Source organism: Antechinus flavipes, chromosome 5 (assembly GCF_016432865.1).
Source record: "Antechinus flavipes isolate AdamAnt ecotype Samford, QLD, Australia chromosome 5, AdamAnt_v2, whole genome shotgun sequence".
NCBI lineage: Eukaryota > Metazoa > Chordata > Mammalia > Dasyuromorphia > Dasyuridae > Antechinus > Antechinus flavipes.
The window spans coordinates 227,775,048-227,801,368 of record NC_067402.1 but is presented as its reverse complement, the minus strand read 5'-3'; the positions used below and the strand labels follow the sequence as shown (position 1 = coordinate 227,801,368).

Here is a 26,321-nt window from a genome sequence, read left to right as displayed (position 1 = left end):
CCTCTTTCCCTTTTGACATATAAACACCACCATTGAGAAAAGGATAAAACCCCCACATTTCTCTCATTCAAATATGGCTTAAGGGTTCATTTCCCAGCCTATTTTGAGTGTGTCCACTAAAATAAAGTACAAATTAAGAGCTCAGAAGAGTTACTTATGATCAAATGAGATAATAGTTGTAAAGCACTTAGCAATTCCAGATATAATGCTTATTTCCTTCTATCCTTATGATCCATCTTCTCTTTGTCTCCCTCAAACATTCCTGTGGCATACATCAAAAAATGCATGATAATTAGTTATGTTGTATAACAATAACTCTCAGTGAAATATTGCTCAGAAGCTGTAATAAAAATAGCATAAGTCCTGCTGACAACAGAAGTAAACATGACCTTTAATTTCCCCCTCCCAAATCCAATGGCAGTTCAGACATTACATACAGGTAACAAATTCATATTTCCCTGTAATGATTCCAGTCAGAGGTCCCAGACCTCATCATGTATGTTATTCACCAAATATTCTATAAATTTTTTTTTCCAGCTGTGAGATCTAGTAGAAACTGCCTCAAAGAAGAGATTCTGGTTATTTCAGTAGGATCATTTATTACTATGTGTTATTATTATGGTATGTGAGATTTGAGAAAACATTCTAGTCCAATTCTTGTATTTCACAATTAATTAAACTGAGACACAAACAAGTCCCAGAAATAGAAACAGCACTTGAACCTAGTGCTCTCCCTCTAAATCCAGGTAATCTTTTAAAAATTAGTGATGCCTTTCCCCCTTTTTTGTGGTTTAACATCAGTCACTTTTCTTTAGTGCCATAGAGCCCCCGCCCATGTAAGAAATACAGTCAAGCAAAACAAATACATAGCTTGGTCATTTGTGAAAACTTGCACCTTATTCTGTATCTCTAGTTCACCACTTCTCTACCAAGATGAGCCATGCTTCATCATAATCATGTGAAGTCATGACTGATCAAACTAATATAAAGTTCTAAAGTTTTTCAAGGATTTCCCCCTTGTCTTATAGTGATCACTGCATAAATTACTCAACTAGTTCTGTTTATTCTTCTATGTAAGTTCATATGAGTCTTCCCAATCTTTCCCAAGTTTTTTATATTTATAATTTCTATTGGACAATAATATTCCATTAAATTTATATAATACAATTTCATTACTAATGATAGGTATTCACTTTGTTCTCCCCACTCCCACTACAATAAGAGAAATATATATCAAAATAACTATGAAGTTTTCAGCAAATTAGCAAAGATAATGAAACATGGAAATGTTGAAAGAGAAAATAGGCATATTGATAATTTGCTAGTGGAACTATGAATTAAGACAACCATGCTCAAAAGCAATTTAGAATTATACACATAGACTAAATATTCATAATCTTTGAACCAGATATTCTACTACTTGCCATATATACTCTTAGGTCACGGACAAAAAGAAAAAAACTATATATACCAAAATCTTGTACACACACTTTTTTTATGGTAGCAAAAAACTGAACAAAATATATGTGTGCATCAATGGGGAATGACTAAACAAACTATGGTCGGTCTATCAATGCTAAGAAATATTAGAGTGGGGGGGGGCACACGCGCACGCACAAGAATCATCAAATATAGATAGAAAAGCATGGGAAGATTTACTTGAATTGATGCACAGTGAAATAAGCGGAACCAAAAAATATATGACAAATACAAGTAAATGAAATAATCAAAAGTAAATGATGCAAAATAACAAAGAACAAGCTTGGCTCCAAAGAAGAAATATATGGAAAATCCCATTCATGTCTTTGCAGAGGGGGGGGGAATATCTGCACCTGTGGAAAAATTACAATGTCAGATTTTTTTTCAATTTATTGACTAGTTTTGCTAAATTTTCTTCCTTCCTTTTTTTAAAGGAAATTTTTGTTATGTTTCCTATGACAGAAAAGGTAGAGAGATTCAGGGGAAATATAGGTGACATAAGAACAATACATAACAATAAAATAATTTACAAAAAACAAAAAGGTGCTTCTATAAGTATTTTTACATCTGTGTGACATTTTCCTTTATATTTTATACTCTTGGAGTACATGTATTACTCACTCAAAGGATATAAAAAGCTTCATGTCTTTTAGGTAAAATCCAACTTATTTTCCAGAACAAATTTGGCCCAATTTACAGTTTCACAAAAAATAATTTTTTAGTATACCTAAATTTTTATAAAATTTTTGTCAACCTGACAGATGTAACATAAAATCTTGGAATTGTTTTAGTTTGCGTTTCTATTATCATTATTAGTTACTAAATATTAATTTGAGTATTCCATCAAAAAGCTGTTGACTAATTATATTTCTTCTGCCTGTTCATAACCTCGAAGCACTTTAGATTTCCACAATAAATTTTACTTGTTTTTTTGTTTTTTTTTAAAGAAGGCAATTGGGGTTAAATGATATGTCACACAGTTACTAAGTGTCTGAGGCAGGATCTGAATCAGGTCATCCAGACTCCAGGACCTATTCTTATTTTTACTTATTCCTAAAACTGAATAATATATATGATGTAAAAAACTTAGAATAAAAATCAAGTTTACTTTATATATATGCATATATAATCACCATATATTTTCAGCATAATCTCATTCTGAGTTCAAGAAATTTGCAAAGCATCTCTTTTACTATATGTTGTCATCAACTCCAAATGAATACATTATCTAAATATAAAAAGTCATGCACCATTTTTAAAAATTACAAGAAAATTGAAGTATTTTTGGATAACTGTGACCAAAATTCTTTCCAAAACAAGGAATAAAGATAAAGGTAAAGAATAAAATGGACAACTTTGACTACATGAAATCAAAAAGCTTTTGTAAAAGCTAACTCAATACAGTATTACTAGGGATTGGACCTTTTTTTCTTAAATATGTGTATCAAATCCATGAATATCTTATAAATCAGACACTTATCAGATTTTTGTTATGAAGATTTTCCCCAATTACATTCTTCAATTTTACAAACACAAAAGCCTTTTAATTTTGTAAGATTGAAACTGTCCATTTTCTCTTCTATTTCTTATCTAGTTAAGGATACTTTCTTTAGCCAATACAGCACAAGACACCTCCTCCTTCCATTATCCTATAATTTTCTTTTAAACTTGAAGAGATCATTCTTTTTAAGTCATGCATGCATTTAAGAGTTTATTATGGTATATGGAATAAGATGTTGCTTTTTTGAACTTTATTCTAGTGCTCTTTCAATTACTGTATAAATTTTATAATTCCCAAGACATTTTAAAATAAATACATGTGGGGAATTGCACATAAGGGTGAAAGTATTTCTATTAGGCTATCATGGTCTTATGTTTATCATATTATATTTATTATATATTATATTTATTACATTATTCTTGAACTTGAAGAAAAAAAAGTAAAAGGTTTTTTGAAATCTAAAACCAAGGGTATGTAACAAGCAAAGACCTGTTACAGTAGTTGGAAAATTTTTTAAACTTTAATTTTGTTATTGAATAAACAAGAAATAAACAATTCCACATTTGCTCTTAAAAGTGTGGAGCCAAAATCTAATGGAAGGGAAAAATTATATTGGTCTTCATTTCTTCTTTTCTCTTAGAGGGGAGCACTTCTTGAGTCTAGATTTTCTATATTTTATGGTATGATTAAATAACTCATTTAAGAAGTAAAAAATAAAGTGTTATAGGGCTATGGTACATGTATTAACTAAATATATATATATATATATATATATATATATATATATATATATATATATATATATATATATATATATATGTTGAATAGAAGTAGGTAGTCTAAAGATTTTAAATAAAAAGGAAAACATTTAACAAGCAAAATAATGAATTTTTTGTTAGTTAAAAACCCTGACCTTTTTGTGAAAGGAACAGACATCTGCATTAATACAATCACCTGCTTGAGTCTTGAGAAATCAGAGTCCAATTACAGAGTAACTGTGTCAGTGTCATGGTACTAAGAGTACCATTGGTCATTGAGCCATGACAACACATTTATTAGATCACAGCTGTTAAGTATCCACAATACTGGTATAAAATAAAGGGTTGGGATTTTAAAAGTTTAATATAATTACTATGTAATTATGAAGTTTAATGCAGTTTAAAAATAGCCAAAGATTAAGTATTTTAGCTTGAAATAGTGCTAAATCATAAATGAAATCCTCTGCTGCCTCATTGTCCTGGATTTCTGGATTTCAATGGCTATGCCAATGGAGAACACAATCTCTAGCAAAGTTCTATCAATCCGAAGGGAAAGGTTTTAATCATGGGCTCCCATTTTCCTAAATTCCCAGAGGTTCATCACTAGAAGGCTGACTACTCTGTGATTAATTGTTTTTTGGATCACAACTCCAAAGATTATAAATGGTATGATGGAAGGGGAATCTGCATCAATGAAATTATAGCTCTTCTGAAGTGAGTTCAAATCATCGTCTTTTCTTTTTTTGATGCTGAGGCAATTGGGGTTAAATGATTTGCCCAGGGTCACACAGCTAGTATTGTGTCTGAACTCGAATTTGAACTCAGGTCCTCCTGACTTCAGGGCTGGTGCTCTTATCCACTGTGCCATCTAGCTGCCCCAAGAGTTTTATCTTTAAAGGGAAAAAAAAGATAGTATAGAAAAAGTCTCTTTCCCTGTTACTTATTTCTTTAAAGAAAGGTAATGGTTTTGATCCATCTATATGATCTATTTCAGAATAGTATTTGAGTATGATGTCATTAAATATTTCCCAGTCAACTGATTGTTATTCAGCTAATACAATATTCTCCAAATTCTTTTTGATCCAACAGTAGATTTATTTTACAAAGACAGTAAAGATAAGAGGAAAGAATCCATATATACAAAAATATGTATAGCTGCACTTTTCTTGGGGCAAAGAATTAGAATGGGTGCCTATCAACTGGGGAATGCCTGCACAAAATATCAAATACAAACATAACAGATATTATGCTGAAAAGAAAGATGAAAGAGATGGCTTCAGAGAACCTGGGAAGATTTGCATGAATTGATAGTGAGCAGAAGGATAATTTATATAATAAAATTACATAGCAAAGGAAAAGAAATTCAAAAAACTTAGGAACCGGAACATAATACCCAATCACATCTCTAGAAGACTAATGAGAGATATTAAACTTCCCACATCTTGGTAGAGGTAAGGTTCTCTGGGTACAGGATTCTGTGACATAACATTTTCAATCACAATCAATGCATGATTTTTTTCTCTTTGATTATACTTTTTATTTGGGGGAGAGTGAGGAAGGAAGTAGAGACAGAAACAACAATGATGTAAAAGAAATAAAAGAGTAACAATGAAACATTTAAAATATGCAAAAGGGCAGAAGGAATTTCAGAAAGGGGCAAAGCAGAAGTTAATGTAGTGCTACTATTTTTTAAAAATAGGATCTGTGATTTTATTGCAAACTTCTAGCAATGCAGGATAGCAATTGTTCTGCAGTTTATAATCTAAGAGATTTGCCTGGGGTTCTGGGAATTTAAATAATTTATCCAAGGTCACAGCCTTGTGTCAAAAGCAGGACTATATATATGAAAATGTTCATGTTTGCTAACATTTTTCAAGTTTTTACCTAATTTTAAAATAAGAAAAACAAAAATATCTTAAAACTGTAGCCTGGAGGATCCTTTTACTAATGAGTTCTCTCTCATCAAAGGATTATAGATTTAGAGCTGAAAAGGATCTGAAGAGTCATCTTGCCCAACAATTTCATTCAACAGATCAACAAAAGACTGGGATTCAAACGCAGGTCCTTAAATTACAAATCCAGTACTCTTTCCATTGCACTCCATATCCTTTATCCTTCTCTTGGATCTTTGTGTATTCCTTCTCTTTAATGTGCTTTTTCTAACATAGAATGTTGTTCATTATTGCAGATTGATGACAAAATATGAAAGGAAAAAATGGCAACAAAAAGGAGCAATAATTGAAATTTAAGGTGAAAATTGATAAAATAGCAATTGTCAATGTAAACACACAAATTATATAGAAATACATTCTAGAATAGAAAGTGGGAGAGAAAGAATTCCATTTTGGAATTAAACTACCATAGTTGAAATTACAAAAGGAAAAAACCCACTATGTTATAATGTATATGTGCATTATGTAAACTTTATTAGCAATAACATGCTTATTCACTACTTATATATACAAGATAAGATAAATGTGTGTATTTTCTGTACAACACTCATACAGGGAGGAAAGAAATTAATATTTTTCATGCCCCTCCCCCCCAAAAAAAAACCCTTTTCCTTGAAAGCAGCATCCTCTCAACCATATAAGATTTACAGCCCATGTTAATATCCCTAAAACTATAATTGTAAAAGCAGTTTCCACAAGCACAGTCAACTAGGAAGAGACTTGATTTAATAAAGCCACGGTAAGAAAGAGATCCTCTACAAAGCCAAGAACTTAATTGCATTGGGAGCTTCTGTTAAAAGTTTCACTTCTAAAGTTTTCTTTTTAAGACATGGTTAAAAGTTAGAAATTTGGTCTCGACCTTAATCAGGAACAAAACCTAAATATACAAAGTTAAAATCATAGACGGAAGCAACCAATAGGCAACAATTACTTTTCACAAGATGGCACCAGTCACCTTTTAGTTACTAATGTTGCCAATCCATTTCCCTAGTCAGAGATAGTTTACAGTTCAGGGACCAATAGGTAACATCTTCCAGGGCATAGTTAAGAATGAAAATGACTACTTCTACACATTTACTAAATCTTCATAGGCTATTTAATATCAGGATGGAGGTGGGTACAGATTAATTAGCCAAATTCTTGCACTCAAAGAGTCTACAGACTTAGTTAAGAAATATGAAAATGATAAATAGGTTTAATAGATATCCATTGTTACTCACAAGGTGAAAATGTTTAAAGAGGAAGCAAAATGTCACTTCTCTTCACTAAAGCAGATACCTAATATCAATACCCAGAGGTTAATAAAAGATAAGTAATGTGTGTCTCTTTGTTTCAACACTATACAGTGAGTGAAAGAAATGAGGAATAGTAGTCCTTCTTTTCTAAAAACAGCATTCTCTAAACACTGCGGCCTTAGGCATTTTTTAAAATCAACAAAAATGTATTATATTAGTTAGCTTTGGGGGGGGGAGGGGGAGTTAAGAATGGGAGAAGGAAAAATAAAAAAATATTTTTAAAATAAAAATAAATATCTCTGTTAACAGCATCAATTAAACACAATTGTTCATAAGCACCAAGAAGAGGACAAAAGAGTAATGCCAGATGGTTTACTCCTAACATCTTCACCTTTGAGCTTAAAAGGATACTGTTACCTTATATTAACACCTAGATGGGTGATGGGTGCTATTGAAATGCTCAGTACTATATGGTTAAGACACAAACATACACATCCTCTTCCTGGCAGTAAAGTCTCAAACATCTAGAGGCCTCCCCTTTACGAAGTCCTGAGGGAGTTTGGGAGAGAAATCAAAGATAAACTGAGTATACATGCGAGACAGGGGTAGGCAAGGATAACTGGGGGGGGAGGGGAAAGGATGAGGCTTCTCACTCATTTCCAACCAGGAAGGAGTTTTGGAGTTGTAATTGGCGTCTATTTTTCTCCTAAAACCTTATAGGTAGATAAGTGGGAGAAAATGGACATTCAAAGGGGGGCTGAGGGCGGGTCATTCTAGCCCCAACCCCCTCTCCCAAACAACGGAATGCATTTATCCTCACTCCTCGCAGTAGCGTGCCCATCTAAGGGACACTTCTTACCCCACAACCCTCTTGGGGGGCATGCGCAGTTGGAGGGGGCGCACCTGCCTCGCACCCATCTCCCCCACCCCGAGGCCTCTCTAGCACGAGTCGCCTTCGACGCTCGCGTAAAGAAGAGAAAGGCCCCGGGAGGGGAATCACCCACCTGACTCAAACGCAGCCTCAAATTCTGCAGTCCCCGCTACGGCTCCTTAGTGCTCGGGCTCCCGCAACGCACCTGTAGCAACCCAAGCAGCCGCACCTTCGGCGCCGGCAGCCCCGCCCCGGCCTGGCTCCCGGCCGCGCCCCCAGTCCCGCCCATCGCCTGAGGGCGCGAGCACGTACAGGCCTTCTTAGTACTGCCGACGTTCCCCGGAGCGGGAGCGCGCACGCCCGTGGCTGCGTCCGCGCTTACATCTTCGGGAACGCGCGCCTTACGGGGAACTTTAGAGCGAGGGGTGCCCTATTGGCCTTGTGACAGACGCCTCCTCGTTCTGGCTTCTTTTTTTTTTTTTAACTTGCCACCTCCCCCTACTAATGCAGATTAACAATTGTCCTGTCGTTTATAATTAAGAGATTTTCCTGGAGGTTACTTAATTGACGTCCAAGGTGACAGCCGCTGAGTCCAGGCGGCACACATTCCGTAGTCAGCTTTTTGTCTCCTATGTCATTATAGCTTCTAATTAAGTGGGGTGGAGGTGTGGGAGTATGTACTGAAAACTGTGTGTACACAACACAATCAGTTTTAGATTATATATGTGTGTATGTGTATATATGTGTGTGTGAGTCGCAGGTAGGATTTGAGGCCAGATTTGAGCCCAGTATTTTCTCCACAATACTTCCTAGCTAACTCTAAAATCAGAGTTTGCAGTTTGATGTGCATCAGGGTCCAAATATGAATCCCAACTTCTCCACTATCTTGCCAAGTGACCTTGACTAAATCTCCACCCCTTTCCTTTCTCAGGCTTGTTTTTGTCATCTGGAAATTGAAACGGCTGGACTAGGTGACCAGCTACATAAAATGTAGAGTTGGAAAGTATCTTCTAGTGAGACATCCATTTCAACCATTTTCCAGATCAGGAAACTTAAGCCTTCAAAGGTCAAAACTTGCCCAAAGTCAAACATATAATAATGTAGCAATATAGAATGAATGAGAAGTAGAAGGGAACTTGAAGGGACATTAGAAGCCATTTAATCCACCCTCAATTTTACAGCTATAAAAACTGAGACCTACAAAGTTTAAGTGACTAACCCAGGTCACATAGTTGATATGGAAATCTATCCTACATCTTCTGATCCTCATACTTTCCATTGTATCTCACTGCCTAGAATTCAAATCCATGACCTCTATTTCTATATGCAGGGCCCTTTCTACCACATTGCTTTGTTTAAAGGTTTCTTCCAATTCCTGACATTCCATAATCTCAACCCTAGAAGAGAATAACAACATTGCCATTTTTTGGCCATGATAAACTCCCTGACTTCTCCCTATGTCAGGTGCAGTTGGACGTGGACGTTGGCCTATAAAGAGTTGGTGAAATCTGCCAGATTACCTACTAGAGGTTCACAATGGCTACTCACATTCACATCCAACAGAGCTTTCAGTTTGTTGTTGTGCTGTGTTGGTAGATTCAGGGAAAGAAAGATTTAAAGAAAAAAAAAAACAAAAAAAAAAAAACAAGGGCCCTACTCTTTAAGAGCTCACAATATAATGGTAGAGAAAAGGGCACAGAGCTTGAGATGAACTAGAACAGATTTCAGATTTTTTTTTTTAATGGCTTTTATTTGATTCTGCTTCTTTCCCTTACTACCTTCTTTTTAATGCTCCAAGCTCTACTATAGTAGTTAAGAATATGGTGTTAAAAAGGCTTTTCTATCTGGGTCCTCCTACCTTTGGCAACTCCCCTTTGCCACAGATTTTGTTGTAGGTATAAAGAAAATTTTTGTAGCAAATGAGGGGTAAGGTCTATTGTAGTTTATAGGAAAGAAGTAGTCCAAAAAAGTGTGTAGAAAGAATTGAAACTAACGCTCATGGTAATTAGTGAAGATCAATTGATTTCCTTCATCTTCCAAAAACCTCATTTATATTATTTCTTGTTTCTGGAAATCTGTCCAAAGAAATGAATAATTGTTAGCAAAAAATTATTCTATGTGTGTGTGTGTGTGTGTGTGTGTGTGTGTGTGTGTGTACAGCCTCTATTCTTGATCTCTTTCTTCCCCTGGATCTCCCAACACAACACAACAGCTGCTGTGAGTAGCTGTGTATACATACACACACACACACACACACACACACACACACACACACACACATATATACTATAGGTAAACTATATGTATGTCGGTATAAAAATAAAGGCTTGGAAAAATATTTTAGATATTATTGCCCCAATAAAAGAGAGAAAAAATTAGCAATTGCCAATCTGTATGTTGTCCTTTCCATCTCTATGAAATCATTAGAAAATAATCTACATATATATGAAGGACATTTTTGACAAAAATTTGAGAAAAATAGGCAAAAATTCACAAATGATAATCTATAGCAGATCACATTGTTAACACAATTTCCTTAATGGTTTAGAAAAATACAAGTCAAACATTTGATTCCATGAAACAAGGCTCTCTTTCCACTGGTCACCTACTGAAATTCCAAAGTGAAACTTCCTGGAACATATAGCCAAAATCCAAATTTCCATGTTAAAGAAAAAAAATACTTCAACCAGAAAGAAAGAATTAAAATACCAGGTGTAGAGGGTTACAGACAGTGCGGAAACTCTGGGTGAAGTATAAGACACTTCAGCCCAGAGGGAACCTGCTAACAATGTCTGGTTCAGTTCCCCATCTCCCCTAAGGGCTCTTGGCCTTCCTCAGAAGTCAGGGGGGTAGTGACAACTTGTGTTATGATTGAAGCAGAGTGATATCAGGTGGCAAAAAGGTATGAGGTGGCAAACTACATACAATAGCAAGTTGTTTATGTGTCCCACATGCAGTATTTACTTAGCACATACTCATGTTTAGTTACATAAAGATATGAGGGTATAAAAGGAGAAAAGACCTTGTAATAAATGGACTCCATTTTTCCACCATCCTCAGGAGTCCTGCCTCATCATTTCTCCACTAGGAAGGCATATTTTAATCACCCAGCATGAGGGCTCTAGAAAGCAACGGTACATTTTGTCACCCCAACTTGGGGGCTCTAGAAAGCAGGACACAACAACCAGGGAACCACATTCACTATTAAGAAGTAGAGAAGTTGGAATATAATATTCCAAAAAACAAAGGATATAGGCTTATAGCCAAGAATAATTTACCCAGAAAAACTAAGTATAATGCTACAGGGGGATAGGGGAGGGAAACATGGGCCTTTAATGGAGGACTTTCAAGCATTCCTGATGAGAGACAAGAATTTCAGAGAAACCTTGAAATTCAAACACAGGAAAGAAAAGAAACTTAAGAGATAAACATGAAAGAAAATAATAATAAAGAATTAAACAAAGAGAAACTTCTTAAATTCAAGATATGGAGACCTGATACATTCAATGGCTCTCAGATTCATAGAGGGAGTTTTATTAGATGAGGTCTGAAAATATTAGGAACAGTGGTAGAGTGTATAGAGCTAAGTGGTACAGTGGATAGAGCTTGGGGCCTGGATCAAAAAGACTCTTCTTCCTGAGTTCAAATCTGACCTCAGACAATTACTAGCTATGTTATACTAGATATTTGCCTCCATTTCATCATCTGTAAAATGAGCTAGAAAAGGAAATGCTAAACCACTACAGTATCTCTGCCAAGAAAACTCAAAAATAGGTTTCATGAAAACTCAGATATGACTGAACAGTGATATTGGGAGTATTCTGTTATATTTTGATCTTAAAGGGAGAAAAATGGACAGAGAGGAAAGAAGAATGTGTTGGAGTGGAATGGGGAAAGAGAAAGGAAAGTTAGAGAAATTTTACATAATCAAGGTATACAAATAGATATCTTAATAAACAAGGAGTAGGGGGAGAGGGAGTGACTAACACTTTAGCCTAAATCCTATCTGAACTAAATCAAAGGAAGGATACATACATATGTACACGTGCAAAGCTAGGCACAGAAATACATTTAACTTAACTGGAGGAAAAATCAATGAAGGAAAAGAGGGAGGGAAATTGGAATGAAGGAAGATTTAAGTGAGGGATTGGTCCTTAGCAAAACAAATTCTAAGGATGTATATTTGTAGTTCTTTTAGGCCTCAAAGAATGGAAATCTCAGGGGGGGTATGCAGAATAAATGCAAGTTATGGTATATAAATGAGATAAAATACTATTGGACCAAATTCTTATCAGCATAATGACTAACCAGGATTCCAAAGGAGTAATGAAGAAGATGGATATCAGATGCTATCCATCTGATAATAGCCAAGTGAAATTAGAACACAGAATGAGATTTTAAAAAATTTTGGACTTGGCCAATGTAGAAATTTCTTTTGATTGATTGTACCTGTTATAATGAGTTTTGTTTTTCTTGAGTTCTCAGTGGAGGAGGAGGAAGTTGGAATGTGAGGATGAGAAAGTGAATAATGGGTGATTAAAATAAAGCAAAGCTTTTTCTCTTTAAAGAAAAGGCAGACCGGTTTCCTTCAAATTCAGCTCCTTTCTTTGTACCTTTGATGCTGAAGTATTCTTGTCTCCTCCTGAGGTTGGCCTTTCAGTCACCCCCCACCCCTTTTTTTTTCCTTCTTTCTGCTTAGAAACATCCTAACAAATCTTTTTTTAAAATCTTAATTAAATCTATTTTAACCAAAGCTTCAACAACCTTTTCCATTGATGCTATAAATACTTTTACCTTTTACCTTTATGTTGTGGGAAAGATGAAGTGATTGGTATCCATCCTGAGTGAACTGAATTGGTGTTTTCAGAAGTCATCTCTGGTTTACAGAGATAGTTTGAGGAGAATCAGCTTCCTTACAGATAAAACATTGTAAATTATTTTCTATGTCTTTGGATCATTATTTGTTACATTGTCTTTAAGTTTTGTAGTCAGTAACTTGGATGTTGACCATTGAACTTTGACACACTAACATCCCCTCAAGTTAACATTCTATATTTTTCCTCCTTTTTCTGGAAAAAAAAAATCATCTTTTCTTTGTTTTTCTGTCTAATCTCCTGCTCCTGAACACCTTGCAACCTGGCTTCCAGCTTTATCTTTCAATCGAAATGTTTTTTTCCAAGGTAAATAGTGATCTCATAATAGCCAAATATGATGATGTTTTCTCGGTCTTCACGCTACTTAACTTTTCTGTAGCATGTGACATTGTTGACCACCTCCTCCTTAGAGATACTCTTTCTTTCTCCTGGTTCTCTTCCTATCTGTCTGGTTCCTCCTCCTCAATCTTCTTTGTTAAATTACCATATATATCCTATCTCTAGCTAACCCAACGCTCTTTTCTAGGCTCTTTGCTCAATATATACTTTTTCTTGATGATCACATGACTATCAGATATATACACGTGTGTGTGTGTGTGTGTGTGTGTGAGATCAATCCTAGTTTTGCTCCCACATCTTGTTGTTCACTTGTTCTGTCATTTTTAATTCTATATAATGTCCATGGCATTTTCTTGGCAAAGATGTGGAGTTGGTTACCATTTATTTCTCCAATATGTCCTCATTTTACAGATAAGGAACTGAGCAAATAAAAATAAGGACTTGCCTCAGACCATACACTAGTAAATATCTTAAACTAGATTAAATTCAGATTTTCCACCAAGTGCTCTATACATTGCAGCACAGCAGTTCTTAGATGTTCCTGTATCTTACAGAACATCTAAAATTGTATGTCCCATAGATGTCTTAAACTCAATAAATTCACAATATAGTTGAATATCTCCCCCCACACAAATAATAATCATGATAATTGTTATGTAATCATAGCTAATATTTATAGAACATTTACTATGTACCAGGCACTTTATAATTATGATCTATTTTATAGTTATTTTTATAATTATCATATTTATAATTATTATCTCATTTGAGCTTTACAACAATCTTGGGAGGTAGATGCTATTTTTGTTCCCATTTTTTAAATGAAGAAACTAAGACAGAAGTTATATGGCTTGCCCATAGTCATACAACTATTAAATGTCTGGGACTAGATTTAAACTCAAGTTTTTCTGATTCTAAAACCAGTGCTTTATCTATTTTACCAGCTAGTTGTTTTCATACTCATATACTCATACCCTTCCCCTCCATCTTCTTCCTAACTTTATTATTTCTATTGAGGAAATTTCCTGTTTTTTCTACTCACCTATGTTTAAAAATATTATAGTCATCCTAGACTCCTCATTCCTTCTTATCCATATTATTCTGTCTGTTGCCAAGGCTTCTGCCTCCACAACATCTCTCTCCATCTATCTCCATCTCTATATGACATGAAAAACTCCTTCTCCAATGAATTATAGCCTCCTCCTCAGACTCTCTGCTTCCACTCTCTTCCTTTCCAATCCTCATTCCACACAATTCTCAGAATAATACTTCTTAAGCATAGTGTCTAGTATATAGTAAGCTTTAATAAATGTTTATTGACTGGTTGCCAATACAGATCTAGCCATATCATTCTTCTAATCAAGAAACTCCAGTGACTCTCTCTTGACACCAAGATAAAATGCAAATTCTTCTAGTTGGCTTTTAAAGCTCTTCACAGTGGTCCCAGCCCATGTTTCTAGGTTTATTATTCATAACTTTCCTTCAAGTTCACCACACTGGCCTATTTGCTATACTAAGTATACTATATTCCAAGTCTTCTCTATGCCTTTTCAGAGTCTATCTTCCAGGCCTGAAATATGTCTTCTCTTCACTTATGCTTTCTAGAATTTTGAGCTTCTTACAGAGTTAGTTCATTTGCTATCACTTATCATCTCTCCCTCTTTATTAGTGCTTGCCCCCTTCCTTCAACTCCTTAGTCTTTTTTCCTGTGACTCTTTCAGAGGGCATCAGAAGAGAGAAGAAGCATATTTTTATCTTCTCCATCTCAACTGACAATAGCATGTTGCAGTAGAGCTAATCACTTAGCAGGACATACTGCACCCAATGTATAAAAGAACCAGAGAATCCAGGTTGGGGGTCAAATTGAATTATGAAGAGAAGTAATTACAAAGAACCCAGCTTTAAAGTTGAGCAAAGCTATATAAGAAGAGAAGGACCAGAAAACTCAGGAGAGCAAGGTAAACAGTTGATATAATATGTCCAGAGGGAACAGTTTGAGGATATCACAAGAAAGAAAAAAAATGCCTTCTAGGGCTAAAAATTTGAGTTGCTTTGACCATGTGCACTCCCTACATGGATATCTCTTTACTAGTATACTCTACGTGTATGTCCATTCTCCTCAATGACTGCATTTGTAGGAAGCTGAACCCCAGGTTTAGAGGAATGTGTTACTACTTTTAATGCTATGTTATTTCTAGTAAATGCCTTTTCTGTGAATTAGTGTTGTCATTGTGCTAAGAAATGACATTGTTGGAGGCTTGTGAGCTATAGTTTTTGGAGTGGAGAGCTACAAAGTACATTGAACTTGGTGTAATCATCCCACAAAGGTTATAACCTATGAGTGCAAGTTTGGATTGGAGGAATAGTCCCAGAAGGCATGCCATGTATAACTTTTTATTATTTTCTATTTTTCAGTTTGTAAAAGGAATTGGAGGAAGTGAATGATTTGGCAAGGATAAATAACAATAGGGCAAGTAATTCCTGACTAAAGGACAGTGTAAAGTTAGACTGGTCAACTATAATGTAAAAATTGGGAAGAGAAAAAAGTGAATATAAAGAGTAATGGTCTGGGAAAACACTAAGATGAAAGGGCTTGAGGTCTTTGTAAAGTTGAAGACTAGGTTTAAGAGGAATAAAGAATGGGGAGGATATATTTGATCATAGAAGCAGAATTGTTATGGATAATGGCTTAGATAAAGTGAAGGTAGATGTCATGGGAGTTGAAGGCATCAGTGATCTGAGATAACAGGGTGTTTGAGGGAGCACAAACATATCTAAGTAAGGGCAGGAGTTAGAGTGAGGAGAAAAACTGAGCCAAATACTTAACTTCTTGAGATAGAAAAATGACCTGGAGGCTAATGGATAACTACTACCAAGACCTAAATAGGGTAATAAATCTAGATGATATCAATTCAAAGGAGAAGTTATTGAATGAAAGCAGCATAGGGAGCATATAGAAATATTGGTTACAAGTAATAAATAAACTTACTTCTCTTCCTTGTCCAGTGCATCCCAGGGCATGAAAGTAGGTGAGTCCAGTACTAGACAGGAAAGCTAAGGCTACACTAATATCTGGGGAATGGGAAGGGGTGATGTGGGGAACTGGATCTCAATGAATGCCAAAAAAATGAAAGAATGTAAGAAGAAAACAATATAATATGAAGGGAAGCTTGTTAAGAATTCTTCCTAAGTCCCATAATGAAAGGAAAGGAATGGAAGGAATTTCAGAGCTTGGGATTGGGGAAAAGAAGGAATTGAGATAGATACCGTAGTAGAGGAGTTTTTATTCAGTCTGAGAGAGAACCTTCTCTTCTGATCACTGTAATATACTTGTGAGGTAGGCAACATAGGATTTATTGTCCTCCTTTTACAGGTGAAGAAACTGAGATTCATAGGGACCCAAGGTCATATAGTGGGCCTTGAAGACACGATAAGTGTTCTAACTCCTAGATCTAAGCCTCCTAATTTTGGGGTTGTGAATCTAGAGGCCATACATACAGTCCAAATGTTTCATATTACAGTTGAGAAAACTAAAGCCCAGGGAAGTTGTTGCTTGCCCAACATCACATGTGAGTCTGAACCCAGGTCTTCAGATAACAAAACTAGTGCTCTTTCTATCATGTCACATAGCCTCCCTGGTCCTAAATTCTTTCCATTTTTATAGTACACTGCTTCTGGGTGGTAAAGTGCATGCAGCACTGGGCTTGGAATCCAGACCAGCCTCAGATACTTTCTAGCTGTGTGACTCTGGTCAAGTCATTTAACCCTGTTTCCCTCAGTTTCCTCATGTGTAAAATAAGCAAGAGAAGGAATTGGCAAATAACTCCAGTATCTTAGCCAAGAAAACTCCAAGTGGGGTCACAAAAAGTCATACATGACTGAAAATGATTGAACAAAATGAATGCTTCTTAGCAGGACTATCATCTATGAAAAGAATAAGCCTAAAAAAAAAAAAAAAGGTAGTATGTTATGTTAAAAAGATAAAAAGAACACAGAATTCTAGTCTCACCTCTATTACTTGTAGGTAGTATGATTTTACTAGTGATTCTCTGAGTTTTCTCATCTATTCTGTATATTGTGCCTGAATTGCCTAAGTCAACAATATGATGAGAATCTTTTTTTTTTAATTTTTTATTTAATAATTACATTATATTGACACTCGTTTCTGTTCCGATTTTTTTCCCCCTCCCTCCCTCCACCCCCTCCCCTAGATGGCAAGCAGTCCTTTATATGTTGGATATGTTGCAGTATATCCTAGATACAATATATGTTTGCAGAACCGAACAGTTCTCTTGTTGCGTAGGGAGAATTGGATTCAGAAGGTATAAATAATCCGGGAAGAAAAACAAAAATGCAGATAGTTTAGATTCGTTTCCCAGTGTTCTTTCTTTGGGTGTAGCTGCTTTTGTCCGTCATTTATCAATTGAAACTCAGGTCTCTTTGTCAAAGAAATCCACTTCCATCAAAATATGTCCTCATACAATATCGTTGTCGAAGTGTATAATGATCTCCTGGTTCTGCTCATTTCACTTAGCATCAGTTCATGTAAGTCTCGCCAGTCCTCTCTGTATTCATCCTGCTGGTCATTTCTTACAGAACAATAATATTCCATAACATTCATATACCACAATTTACCCAGCCATTCTCCAATTGATGGGCATCCATTCATTTTCCAGTTTCTAGCCACTACAAACAGGGCTGCTACAAACATTTTGGACATACAGGTCCCTTTCCCTTCTTTAGTATTTCTTTGGGATATAAGCCCAATAGAAACACTGCTGGATCAAAGGGTATGCACAATTTGATAATTTTTTGGGCATAATTCCAGATTGCTCTCCAGAATGGTTGGATTCGTTCACAACTCCACCAACAATGCATTAGTGTCCCAGTTTTCCCGCATCCCCTCCAACATTCATCATTATTTTTTCCTGTCATCTTAGCCAATCTGACAGGTGTGTAGTGGTATCTCAGAGTTGTCTTAATTTGCATTTCTCTGATCAATAATGATTTGGAACACTCTTTCATATGAGTGGTAATAGTTTCAATCTCATCCTCTGAAAATTGTCTGTTCATATCCTTTGACCATTTATATGATGAGAATCTGATGAGACCTTTAAGCTCCTAAGCACTATATAGAGATAAAATGATAGCTATGAAATTCTCATCTCATGACAGGAAAAAATAATGATGAATGTTGGAGGGGATGCGGGAAAACTGGGACACTGATGCATTGTTGGTGGAGCTGTGAACGAATCCAACCATTCTGGAGAGCAATCTGGAATTATGCCCCCAAAGTTATCAAACTATGCATACCCTTTGATCCAGCAGCACTACTACTGGAGTTCTACCCCAAAGAGATACTAAAGAAGGGAAAGAGAACTGTATGTGCCAAAATGTTTGTGGCAGCCCTGTTTGTAGTAGCTAGAAACTGGAAAATGAATGGATGACCATCAATTGGAGAATGGTTGGGTAAATTGTGGTATATGAATGTTATGGAATATTATTGTTTTGTAAGAAATGACCAGCAGGATGAATACAGAGAGGACTGGCAAGACTTACATGAACTGATGCTATGTGAAATGAGCAGAACCAGGAGATCATTATATATCTCAACAACGATACTGTATGAGGATATATTCTGATGGAAGTGGATTTCTTTGACAAAGAGATCTAACTCAGTTCCAACTGATCAATGATGGACAGAAGCAACTACACGCAAAGAAAGAACACTGGAAAATGAATGTAAACTGTTTGCATTTTTGTTTTTCTTCCCGGGTTATTTCTACCTTCTGAATCCAATTCTCCCTGTGCAAAAAGAGAACTGTTCGGTTCTACACACATATATTGTATCTAGGATATACTGCGACATATTTAATATATATAGGACTGCTTGCCATCTGGGGGAGGGGGTGAAGGGAGGGAGGAGAAAAATCGGAACAGAAGTGAGTGCAAGGGATAATATAAAAAATTACCCCGGCATGGGTTCTGTCAATAAAGTTATTTAAAAAAAGAAAGAAAGAAATTCTCATCTCAGGTGCAGACTACCCTCAAAAAACCAAGTAGGGAGAGTTGGAAAACTGATGGGTCAGGCTAGAGAATGCCATCACTTCCAAAACTCAAGTTCTTCAGAATTTCTATAGTCTGGGAGAAATAGCAGCTTCTACAAAGGAGTTGGCAGGGGCTTGAAAATTCCACTTTGCCATAGAAAAGAGAAAACTTGATCAAAAGGGGATTACCAGAAGAATGGTAAATTTTCATTTCTCAACAAGCAGCCATATGATACGCCTGAAAACTGTGACTTGAGAATTGCAGGTCAGAGATGACAGTGAGTGATACCTAATGGAATGCGACTGAAGAGAACAGGTGGAGGAGACATCTAAGACTGGTTGGAAGCCTATTTTGTAGGCACTTTAGTGCTGAGGCTATGAATTATTTCAGTAATTTGGAATATTGTACAAAAAGTTACTAACCTATATATAACCATTGACCCAATGATAGCATGACTAGCCTGTGATAAGAACAATGTCCCAACACCTAGAGATTTGGTTGACTCAGGAAAATAATCTTAGCTGTACTTGATCTAAAATTATATTATAAAGCAGCAGTCACCAAAACCATTTGGTATTGGCTAAGAAATAGATTAGTGGACCAGTGGAAAAGGTTAGGTTCACAAGACAGAATAGTCAACTATAGCAATCTAGTGTTTGACAAACCCAAAGCCCCTAACTTCTGGGATAAGAATTCATTATTTGATAAAAACTGCTGGGATAATTGGAAATTAGTATGGCAGAAATTAGGCATGGACCCACACTTAACACCATATACCAAGATAAGATCAAAATGGGTCCATGACCTAGGCATAAAGAACGAGATTATAAATAAATTAGAGGAACACAGGATAGTTTATCTCTCAGACTTGTGGAGGAGGAAAATAATCTTCAGATTGTTGATTTCACTTTTTCATCAATAGAGTATAAAGTAGCCCTGGAGTGGAGAAGCCCTTAGTTGCTTGGTTGGTGAATGTGAATAGGGACTTAGATCAGCTCAATTAACTAAAGGGATTCTTAATGCTTATCCTTGGTGAGGCTTAGTAAATCTACTTTGTTAACTGTTCAATGACCTCCAGATGCCTCCCTTTGTATCAAAATGAGATCTAGAGGTAGCTAGATGGCACAGTGGATAGAGCACTGAACCAAGTTCAATCCTAGCAGACTCTGGGCAAGTCATTTAACCTTAATTGCTTCACCAAAAAATAAGTTTCAAGAAGGAGGGGAGCTAGATGGTGCAATGGACAGAGTACTGACCCTAGAATCAGTAGGACCTGAGTTCAAATCCAGCCTCAGACATTTAGCCCTAGGTATGTGGGCAGGTTACTTAACCTTTCCCCCACCCAGAAAAAAAATTGATAATAAAATAATTAAATTAAAAAAAAAGAAAAAACAAAATGGAATCTTGTTGGGGTTTCAGCTCCAACTCCAGAGTGAAACAGGCCTTATGTGACCAGCATTGCACAGCGTGAGAGCCAGGGTGGTGTGAGACTGATTTATTACAAAGACTTCAAATCCTTTTATCTCCTCAGTGCCTGCTTCTAGTTACTATATCATAATGTAAGCACATCCTAACCTATAGCAGATACATGATTCTCTACAGGAAGCTGCACATACATACAGAGTGAGCATTCCTTTCTTAATAGGAATATGGTCATTGTACTCCCCTCCAAGGTCCGGCACACCTCCCCAGGGAGCTGCCATATTGCTTCTTTGGGTGGGACCCCTTCCTCCCAATGCCATTTTGTTCATCTTACAAGGCTACCCTCAGTTTACCTGAACAGGGAGCCCTGTGTGATATCCCAGGCTGATGGGGGTAGGGGATGGGGCGGTTGGCAAGTCCTCTTACAGAACCTTAAACTACTAAGGAACTAGCTTGAATCAGGGCCAGCCCAGAACATAGGTTTATGCCTCAAAAAGATTAAAGGGATGAGGATCCCCATGTATGAGTATGTTCCCTTTATATTTCCCTTTATGAGCACTTGATCTTTTGAGTCCACACCTATTTCCCATTGTACATCTGACTTTTTAAAAAATTATCTTTCTGACACTTCAGGGATGGGCAGAGGGTAGGGAAGGAAAATAAAAGGTAATCTAGTAACTTTCTACACTAATCTTCAACTAAAAGACCATCTCTTTAAAAGTTTATCTGTGTGTATACTTTGTAAATGCTATAAGCAAATTATGGCTATTTGTCATTTTTGTCCAAATTTTTGAATGAAAGGCTCAAGATTAAGAGAGGCAAATTAATTCCTAGAAGAGATAGTAGTGGCCTTTTCTTATCTCAATTGAAGCAGACGACCAGGTGGAGGGCAGTAGAAGGAGGTAAAAGGGGAGGGCAAAGCTGAAATGTAATATTTATTACAATTACTAATCTTCCAGAATGCATATACTTAAATATATATTTATAAATGCATAGCAATAGAGCCACTTTTTTTTTGAGCTGAATATTTAAAAAGTTATAGCAATCCTGGGGCATATGAGAAGGGACTTGCAACAATTTACCAGAAGGTATCTCATTGTGTCTACACACGCAAGATAAAAAGTACACCAGACTTGGAGTCAGAATAAGAATTGTAGTCTTAACTCTACTACTTATGGGTAGTATGATTTTGCTGTTGATTCCTTGAGTCTAATTTTCTAGTCTATTCTGGATATTATGCTTGTCCAGTGTTCTTTTTACCATGGCCACAGCTTGGCTCTTGAACATATCTCACTGACATCCTCAATATTCCCCAAGCTAACTGAAACTCCATATCATGGACACACTACTCCTAATTTCGAATTCTCTTTCAGCCAAGCTCATGGCTACAGTTATCATTAATAATACAGTTAATAGTAATTACAGTAACCCATGCAATTTTCTCACTATTTATAGCTAGTTATTATGTGACACATAGTTATACATATAATTCTCTTTAAATGTATAGCAGATTACTTTTATTGTAAGCATTGTCTGATAACAACAGTAAATTCTGTACCTGTAAACTCAACTTTTTTTCATGGCTTGCTGTTCATGGCTCCTCATACTTAAAATATCAAAGAGAATATCAGGTGTCACAAAAGATACTTTTGTACCAGAACAATGATTACATATCCATAGATGTAGCAATCTACCAATGTAGATTACCCAGAGATGAAACTCACTTTACCAATGTAGATCGCCTCCTGTTTTGTAACTATCTCAAAAAGAACTTTGAGATTAAATGATTTATCCAGGGTCGTGGATAAATATGTGTCACAAATATGAGATGAACCATGAGTCCAAGTCTTCCTGATTCTGAGATCCTCACACACACAATTCAATCAAGAAACATTTATTAAGCACCTTTTATGTTCCAGACACTGTGCTAAGCACTAGGTATTAAAAAGATATCTCCTCTTAGGGAGCTTACCTCTGAGAAGCCAAATACATAACAAAAAGATGAAAAGGGAAGTGGAGATAGGGAAGGGGGAAGTACTACAGGATAAGATGATCCACAGAGTTGAAAGGAAGCATGACCAAAGATGGAAAATGGAAAGTGAATAGACAAGTTCTCTCTATAGTTTATCGCTTCAAGCTCCATGCCTTTAATCAGAGGGGAGAAGCAATGGAGGAAGCTGAAAAGATGTAGAATATGAAAAACTGAGTTAATCATCATGGTTATGAGATTCTAGGTGAGCAGTTTATTCAGTTTTATTCCAGGTGAGGAGAGGGAGAAGTCAAGTTACATAGAGTAGAAAACAAACAAAGCTGCTGATAGAAAATAGAAAATTATAAGGAAAGTCCACATCCATTACTAAATATCTCCCAGTTAGTCCAGTGTTTAGTTTTCATGATTAATGTTACTTTTTGGTGGTAAGTTGTTGGGTTTTGTTTTTTTTCAGGAAGTCTTAAAATGACTTTACCTAGAAAAGGAGTTCTTATTTATATGGTAGTATGCAAGAGGCGTTAGAGAATTAGGGCATTAGAGAAAAATACACGGAAAATGGTCCCATCCACTTAAGATCAAAGAGTCTTAGATGCTATATGAGTAAGGATTTTAGAGTCCATTTAGTCCAAAGCTTTCGTTTAATAGAAAACTGAGAAAAGTTAGACCCAGAGACATTGAATGACTAGTCCAGAGTTCCATAGGTAACAAAGCTCAGGTATGGCAAACCTCAAATCCTGATGTCAAATCTGATCTCAATCCAAAATGCTAACCACAGAACATTATACCTCCGATTTAGAAATTGGTTGCTATTCATGATTGTTGCTTATTGCAAAACTGGTGTTAAAGATGTGGAAGGGATAGGATAAGATAATGTAGCTGTGATTTGTATAAACTATCTTCATAGAAGAGATGATTCTTTTCATTAGGACTTGCTGAGGTTCTTCCTGTGTTGGCTGTCCTATATGTTATTGTCTTATCTTTCTTTCTTTTTGGGGGGGAGGGAAGAGAATTAATTGGGGTTAAATGACCAACCCAGGGTCACACAGCTAGTGTCTGCTTTATTTTTAAAAGGTACAAAATGATCCTATGTTCTAACACCTTGAAATGGGTATATGTACCTAGCATAATTGGCCTTTGTGTCTTATCAACTTATTGTAAGCAGTAATAGCAACAATAATATAAATATAGCAATAATAATGCTAACAGACATCAGCTAATAGATAAGTCAGATATTATACTCTTTCCTTAATATAGGGACATTTTGGCTTTTTGGAGGATTAAAAAGACATGTGAGCCAAGTTGGTTTCATGACACTATTGAGTTCTTCTAAAATGTCTCATGGGTTACTTTCCCAAATGCACATTCAGTCTACCAGTATCATAGCTCTCATCAAGTATATTTTTACTTATTTATTTTGTGGGTGGAAAGAGGGATGAAGTCCATTTAAAAAAGAAATATGTCAATCATAGGAGGCTTAACCTAAGATAAAAATTTTCTTGTATTTTTCTGAGTTTTGGATTGAATTTGAATTTGAATTTTGCTTTTCTTTCTGGAAACTTTTTTCAATTTTGATTCTAATTTTGAATTTTATTTCTCCACTGGAATTATTTTTTCTAAATCATATGTTGATAGCTTTTAAAAAATTAATATAAAAATTTCACAATGGCATTTCTCCTTCCCCTTGTCAACTTCGATTATAATATACCCATTGTATTTTATAATATTGTATATGCATTGATACTTATGTACGGGGTTAGTACTTTTAAAATTTGTTCCACAAATGTGTTTCTTTAGTGGCTTGCAGGTATGTGTTCCCTATCTCTTAATTAGAACAGAGATTTAAGGAGTGTATTCCCCCAGGAACACAGAAGGCAACAAATAATGTAGGCCAAACTGATTAGCTAAAGAATTACTAAGCTGCTTTACCTGTTTTTTGGATACCTCTAGGTTAGACATGTAGAAACTCGACTAAATATATTGATTCTGGCTTAAAAAGTGATGAGCACAAAGAGCAGAGAGAGAAAAACATTAAAGCCATAACAGAAAGTACACTGGATTATGAATCAGGAGACTATTACTAAATGTGGTCTGGGACGTGTCATTTCACTCAACGAATACTCCAGGATTTATCCTTCAAATTTTAAAAATTGACTCCAAAATTAGACTTAATAAACTGGAATACAAGTTGATTTATAGGAAAAATAAATTTTGGATCAATATAGGATTATGAATAATAGCATGGTACATTAAGATGCAATTTGTTAAAAAAAAACAAAAAACAATTATATGGACATTGGACTTTGTAAATTCATTTTAGGGTAGCTATGTGGTACAGCAGAGTCCTGGTCCTGAAGTTAGGAATTCTTAACTTCATGAGTTTAAATCTAGCCTCAGGCAGACACTTACTAGCTATGTGGCTCCACATGTCCTTTAACCCTGTTTGCCTGGGTTTTCTCATCTATAAAATGAGGTGGAGAAGGCAATGGCAAATCACTCTAGTATCTTTGATAAAAAAACAAACAAAACCAAAATGGGATTACAAAGAATCAGACACAATTGAAACAACTCAACAACCACAATAACAAAAAATCCTATTGTTTGGCTCTAGGAAGAAACATTATTTATTTATTTATTAAAAATATTCTATTTTGATGTCCATTGAAAGATACTAGCATTCAAGTATATGCATAAGAGCATAAAAAGATAAGAATAAAATATTAGACAAGCTAAAATTAATCAAATAATGAAAAGCAAGAGATTTTAGATGATTATACTTGTGTCTTTAACTTCTATTCTTTTAAACAATTACTAACCTTATTTGCATATTGATTTTAATTTCATTTAAAGTAGCCATACCCAACATTATTCTTGTTTTCCTGTTTTTATTTAACTTTATTATGTCTAAGTAAGGAAGACAATTCTCTCCTTTCTTAACTTAATGTAGTCACAGAAAATCCAGAATGTAATAAAAGATGTTAAATAGCTAAGCCCATATTGTTTTATGATATATAAACATTTTTATCTGATAGAATGAAATGGGACATGACTGGATGAGCAAACATATTTTAATTAGCTAAGCTGTTTGAAGGAGGGCTTTCGGAAAGTATGCTCCAGGTCTAGTTGTATACTCCAGGTATACTTGAAGGGAGGGAAGTATTTTGTGGTTACTATTTTTACTTTGCCTTCTGAGTCTCCTGTCTGTCAAGTTGGAAATATACTGGTGGTGGCTCAGGAATGTTGGGTTTGTAGAGTATTTATGGAGTATTCTATAGGAGGTGCTTACATACATTTCTTTCAAAAGTAAAAAAAGTACTGATTTATTGTAGGTGCTATAGACAAAAAAAATCTCCAAGCTAGAGGAGCTTATACTCTATTGAAATGTGTTATTTACTGCTTTTGCTACATTATTGTAATTGAAATATTGTTATTGTTTTGCTTTCTTTTTCCTATTCAGTTTATCTTTCCATAATTCTTGGAATTTTCCGCCTCCTCCTCCTCCTTTTCTTTTGTCCTCACCTGTGATTTTTATTCCCATGGAGAACTTCAGTGTAGAAACTTCCTCCACTAGATATAACTTGGACCTACTATTACAAAAAGCAATGTGGATTTATATGGGAGAAAAGTGATTAAACTATCTATACCCTTTGACCCCAGAGGTGCTATTGTTAATTGTACTCTAAGGAGGTTAAAGGCAAAAAAAGAAAAGTCCCATATATATATCAAAATACATATAGCCATTCTATTTTCTGGGGTAGCAAAAAATAAAATGGAAACAAAGTCAGTATCCACTTGGCTAAACAAATTGTGATATACAAATATAATGGAATATGACTGATAATGAAGCTTCATAAT

General features: G+C 35.6%; 1 protein-coding gene across 2 annotated transcripts in view; it reads right to left on the bottom strand.

Moving 5' to 3' along the window:
• Positions 1-8,101, bottom strand: part of LIMA1 (LIM domain and actin binding 1) — a 113,366-nt gene extending 105,265 nt beyond the window's left edge. The window contains exon 1 of one of the 2 annotated variants that reach the window (XM_051963041.1): positions 7,930-8,101. The gene's annotated coding sequence lies outside the window, so the exon portion shown is untranslated. The remainder of the gene's footprint in view (positions 1-7,929) is intronic. The other variant, XM_051963038.1, reaches the window with a different exon arrangement.
• Between the last annotated feature and the right edge of the window lie 18,220 nt (positions 8,102-26,321).